This window comes from Mixophyes fleayi, chromosome 11, assembly GCF_038048845.1.
Source record: "Mixophyes fleayi isolate aMixFle1 chromosome 11, aMixFle1.hap1, whole genome shotgun sequence".
NCBI classification, from domain to species: Eukaryota; Metazoa; Chordata; class Amphibia; order Anura; family Limnodynastidae; genus Mixophyes; species Mixophyes fleayi.
Genome location: NC_134412.1, coordinates 86,738,854 through 86,745,142, shown reverse-complemented (window position 1 = coordinate 86,745,142; position 6,289 = coordinate 86,738,854). Strand labels below are relative to the sequence as shown.

At 41.8% G+C, this 6,289-nt stretch overlaps 1 protein-coding gene across 4 annotated transcripts in view; it reads right to left on the bottom strand.

Annotated features, from left to right (window-relative positions):
* Positions 1-6,289, bottom strand: part of CAMTA1 (calmodulin binding transcription activator 1) — a 1,141,371-nt gene that overhangs the window by 552,867 nt on the left and 582,215 nt on the right. The gene's annotated exons all lie outside the window — the stretch shown is intronic.

Below are 6,289 nucleotides of genomic sequence, written 5' to 3'. Positions count from 1 at the left end.
TACTAACAGGTCATCACTGCTGTCTGCCCAGGCCTCAGAGTACTTACAAGACATCACTGCTGTCTGCCCCGGCCTCAGAGTACTCACAAGTCATTGCTGCTGCCTGCCCCGGCCTCCGAGTACTCACAAGTCATCACTGCTGCCTGCCCCGGCCTCAAAGTACTAACAGGTCATCACTGCTGTCTGCCCAGGCCTCAGAGTACTCACAAGTCATTACTGCTGCCTGCCCCGGCCTCAGAGTACTCACAAGTCATCGCTGCTGCCTGCCCCGGCCTCAGAGTACTCACAAGTCATCACTGCTGCCTGCCCCGGCCTCAGAGTACTCACAAGTCATCGCTGCTGCCTGCACTGGCCTCAGAGTACTCACAAGTCATCGCTGCTGCCTGCCCCGGCCTCAGAGTACTCACAAGTCATCGCTGCTGCCTGCCCCGGCCTCAGAGTACTCACAAGTCATCACTGCTGCCTGCCCAGGCCTCAGAGTACTCACAAGTCATCACTGCTGCCTGCCCCTTGTCTTGTGACCTGGAACTTTGCTTGTTTATCTCCAGGCTACTAGTAAGACAGGCTACTTGCTCACTAATTTCATTGTTTACTGGTCATGCCGAACAAACCAATTGAAACCTTTGTTGCCCACTTAAAGTGGACCTGTCACCTGCACACAGAGCTGGCAGCCATTTTGTGGGCAGAACCAATGGTTCTTTAGTGATGTCATTGGCTCTTAGTGAAGAGAGAGGCTGCAGTCTCAGCCCACAAAATGGCTGCCGGCACTGTAAATGGAAGACTGATATACTTCAAATATTACTTGTGTTTCAAGAAAACCTCTGCTGATTTCTGTTTAATGCATAAATATGTGCATACAAGAAAATGTAAACTGCAAATGTGTCAGCTCTCTTTTATTTACCTCATGTTTTGCTCTTATGAGCTATATAATCAGTCTTGCCAACTGACCCTATTTCCAGGGACAGTCCCTAGAAATGTTTGATCCTGCAATAGTCCCTATATTTAAGTACTGCCAAATTGCACCGTAGAATTCTCCTTGTCTTAGCTTCCATTCTTATTCACTGGTGTTCACAATTTAACTCTTATTAAAATTAAATCTTTAAAATGCAAAAAAGGGCACTGCTTTCACATTCAGTAGACATGCTGGGAATTGTAGTGCTATGAGGTCTGCCGAGATCTTGCGTAACTGGAATATGTACAAGCAGCATCCCTGGATAATTTATAATGTTAGCAGGTATGTATAAGATTCCTATTAGTGGTCAGAGGGTATGTCTGGAGTGATTTTATGAACTCTACATTCCTGTTTCATTACCTGAATTTTTATCAAGCCGAACAGAGTTATTGACATGCACCGTGTCTTTACCAGTAATATCTCGTTAGAAAACGGACATACCGTCCCGGCCTAATTACATCTTTAGGGAGACGCTCCCTCTTCCTGCGTTTTGCCTACAGCTAAAATCCTCCAGGAGTCCGGTGGTAATCTGTAATTTGTATGCAAGACGGCATCACCTATCTGTCAACATGTTTATCTCCTGTATTTGCTATCTCTTATTTATAAGCCACATCAGATTAATGGATGACAGTAGTTTTCATCACAGGAAATTTGATTAATCAATTTAAGTGCTTAATCACTGCTGCCTCCAAGAGGAGAGAGCACGAGGGAGTTCTTTGTAATCTAGATAAATTTAGGTACAAATGGTAAGAAATGACGTTCCTGTGATGCTCTTTTATTTACGCTGGAAGAGGTAGAAGTCTTTCAGCTGGAGTTCTGAAAGAAAAGGGACAAGGGGGGCTTCTGTGATGCAGCGTTAAAGAGAAAAATCATTCTTCTGTTTTGCATTAATTTGGATTTATGAGCAGAGTTCTAATAGGGAAGGGAAATGTTACTGGTCTCGCGTCTGGGAAAGGAAGATGTTTGTAGTGGTCCTGTTACATAACTTTCATCTGGGAAAGAAAGAGTTAAAAGGGATTTTTCCTCATTCTTTTTTTTTTTTTTTTACAAAACATCAACCCCCACACCCCCTAAAATGGTAATACTTTTCACCCCCTCACTTTGCGTCAGCTGCTGATATAGAAGGGCAGCAGTCGTCAGCTTGTTACCTGTGAAGCTGCAGACTGCTGCTCCGCCATGTTGGTAATGGGCTGCCAGTGCGGTGGTGGGCTATGACATAACAGTCTCGTGCCACATTCCCAATGGAAGAACATGGCACTACAAGTGGGGGTATGGGCAAGGCAAGGTCCAATGGAAAATGCCTGATGGGATGTGGGCAAGAGGTTGCCCTGGCCCTGAGTACATTGGTGGGGGGTTCCTCTCTTGGTAGTCGGCTCAGTTCAGCAGTGGAAGTCTGCTGGCCAGTCTCTGTAATCATCTCTGAGCATCAGAGGAACCAGTGCATGATTATAAATTACTCTCTTTCGATTGGATATCGGTGGCACTCTTCTAATCAGGAGGCGGGTGTCCTCTCCAGCCATGTTGGATACCTCCCTCTATTAGCGCTCAGAGATCTTTTCACGGATAAGCTCGCCACTGCAGGCGATGCTGCCGCTACAGAATAAGGGAGCCTGGCAATTCTGGTTCACCTTCCGGAAGCCCACTGTCCTCTCTTCTGAGCATATGAGAGGCCGGTGCATGCACAGTGAATCCCCCAAATGGGGTTTTTCCACACATGTGCTGGCCCCGACATGATCAGAAGACTAGGGTGCGGGGCCTTGGGAGGTGCGGGCTATCCCCCAAATTTTGCTAATGGGCCCTTACTAATTGTAAGTTCTAAAATCCTGCTGAATTGAGCAAACTGTGGAGTTTCACCCCCAAAAATAAGTAAGAAAAGTGGGAACTCTGACTTCTTTATAACATTAGCTTTATAACAATTGTAGCTTTATTCGTCAACACCTGAGAATGTGTGACAGGCCAGGCAAAATGGCCGCTGATCTCCATTCTATTGCTCTTGTACTTTTATTGTGTGTATTATGAAATGCTAATGTAACCAAGGCAAACCTAGGATAAGTTGCCTCGTCTTGGACCGTCTGTAATGGTGACAGTCATTTGTCTATTCAGCTCAATTATCCAGGGCCCCATTGAAGCTAAGTATATTGTTTTTATTTTTTTTTACTTGTTTGCAATAAAAAATTGATATTTGCACTTGGTGGTCACGACTCTCTAACTCCTTGCAACCTGAAAGAACCTGAAAGTGTTTCACCGGAAACAGAATGAAAAACCAGTTATGACATTGGCTTCTAGCGAACTGATTGGCTGCCTTCTCATAAATACTGGTTCAGCTCCCAAAATGGCTGCCCCCAATGTGCGTAGGTGACCAATACTCTTAAAATTATGGGATAAACTAAAATCATTTAATTGCTTGCCATCTCCCAGACCATCTTCCTTAAGAAGTTACTGGTTATTAAATATACTGCATAACATATTGTCTGACTTAATGACAGATGAAAGAGTGTTCATGTAATCATGTTATCTGTGCTTGGTATAAAGATAAATTCTAATTAAAAAAGGAAATAATCATTAAAAGATTTATACACAGTGAACAGCAAGATTAATCAGCTACTCCATTACACTGTAACACTTGAGCTTCTTTCCGTGCAGACCGAAAATTAAATTGTAATAAAGAGTTTAGGTGCCTCAAAGGGAACTAAAAAAAAATAATATCTTTAAATGTAGTTTATATTGGAATAACACAAAGTAAGTTTTTGTGCATAGAGAAAAAACAGTACAATGTTCGCAGTTATTACCTCGTACTCAGAACAGAACATGAACGCATGTTTAATTTATTTGATTATTAGGGGCATATTCAATTGACGGCAGGATCGCCGAAAATCCCGCGCTCAAAAAATATTACCGTTATTACGGTAATCCTGCAAGGGGAAAACCGCTCATACGGTAATTTACTCGCTGGATTTCAGGGAGCTGCGAGCTGAAATCCAGCGAGTTATTACCGTATTAACGGTAATATTTTTTGAGCGCGGGATTTTCGGCGATCCCGCCGTCAATTGAATATGCCCCTTAGACTTGAAACCTCTGTATAAGTTCAACATAGTATCAAGTCCATACATTTTTTTAAAAAACTTATAAATCCTTATTGAAGCCTGTCATTTATTCAGAGGGATTTATTTCATTGCGTGAACATGTATGCTTAGAAAACATTCATGAATATTAGGGGTATTGTGTAACGAGGGTACAATCAAGGCTGAACCAGATTCAGTGCGATACAAATATAATTGTGTCTGCTACTCAGTGTCTATTTTTGAAGAACATGATTACTTTTTGACCACCTCTCCTTAATTAAACATGGCGCCCTCTTAATTCACTAGGAACTGTTCATTGGTGTCACACTTGACTCCGCCCCTCAGTCCTGACGATTCCACCTTAAAAACATTGACAAAATACTCCCTTTTCTTACCCAGCATGCTACCAAAACTCTTATCCCCGTCATACATCTCAAATCTCATATCAAAATACTCTCCCTCCCACCCTCTTAGATCTACCTCTGACCTGCTCCTTGTCACCTCTCTGGTAACCAACTTTCCCAACGTTTTCAGAAGCCTACAAGACTTCTCTCGTGCTGCTCCCCACACTTATGGAATTCCCTACCAGGCCCAATCAGACTTTCCCACAGTCAAATCTTTAGACGTTCTCTAAAAACCCATCTCTTTTTTAAAGCTTACCTTATCCCTGATGATACTATTCACACTAATGCTCCCTTCACAGCTGTCCCAATCTCCACTCTACACCACACTCGCTCCTCTTGTTGTGCCCTCTTACACTTAGAATGTAAGCTCTCTTTTTTCATATTTGCATTTACTTTGTCTGCCTTGTATGTCCCTGTTTTATGAATGTCCTGTTTTCCCTACTGTACGGCGCTGCAGACTTACAAATCTACGATAATTACAATAGGAACATCCCTGACATACCCTCATCCCTGACATTCCTCAATGATGTCACTACTTCCTAGTGAATCCATAGGCTGCATTCTCAGCGTTTGAGAGCATTTTACCTAGTTACATAAGGCTGTCCAATGCAATACTAACGACATGGCTCTATTTAAGCATGGGACATCATCTTCAGAATGATTCATCTATTCTTTCAATAAATACAATGTGTACAGAATTTCTCACCCCTGTTCTCCAAATTCTAGTGCCCGGGGCCTTGGGCAAGGACTAGTCTGGTGACCTTGGAAGCGGACTTTTCTACCACGACTAGTACCCAGCTGAGGGTCACCATCCCCCCTCGTGCCCTGCATATATAAGTGATCTCTTACCTGCACAATCACTTAGCAGAGTTTCTAGATGTAGAATGCTAACGTGCTTATCAGCGTACAATGAAAGAGGCTTAGTACAGACGGTAGATGACATGAAAGGTATATTAATGGACCCACATGATATTCCTTCACAGGTCAAGTGCAGAGGTTTTAAACCCCTATACATTGATTCTGTTTTGAGCAACAAAGGTGGATCACTCCATAAATAATTATTATGCTGGTCACTTAAATGCATCAAGGCTAACATTCTGCACTAACAATGGAATTTGCACTGAATTATAATGTAAAGTAGGATTTGAATAAAATATACAATTAATAATAGTATGGACAACAAACTATAAATATTAAGTGAAAATGACAGTGTTGGTTTTATAAGAATATTAAATAAAATGTTTTGTTTTGATAGGGCTAATAGTGAGTTTGTTAAAGCATACTTTATTATACACAGTGATTTGTGTTATTGTTCTATGCTTTGAAATAAAGAATGGAGTTATTGTAGTCACAAAAAAGGGAAAGGTTAGTGATTTTAAAGTTCCACCCCTATGTTCTCCTATAGGGGAATCATGTTGATATTGCAAGTGTAGTTACATGGAAACCGCGAATAATAGAGTGTTTATACTTCTTTTCAGAATTACTTTCTATTTAATAAGCCCCAATGAGTTCTACCTTCAGGTATCCACATTTGCTTTTATCTTTAGTAAAAATACAAGAGAAAACGCATGTCAAACGCTATGCCTTCCCCAACACTAAATTGATCCTTGCATTTGTTACACCAAAAGAATGTTACCATATTTACCCACTTGGTGGCGCTGTTATATTGGTACCTTTGGTTGGCATTTAATTTCACCACTTCAGAACTATCTAGGTAGCAGCACTTATTAATACTAATAAATCCCAATATTAAAATATCCATCCGGCCTTAGGCAACTTGTGGCTCTCTACTAACCATGGAACTACAAGACTCAGCATGCCCTGTCAGGCAAAACGCAGGCTTAGGCAATGGGTGGTTTTGTTTATCTGTT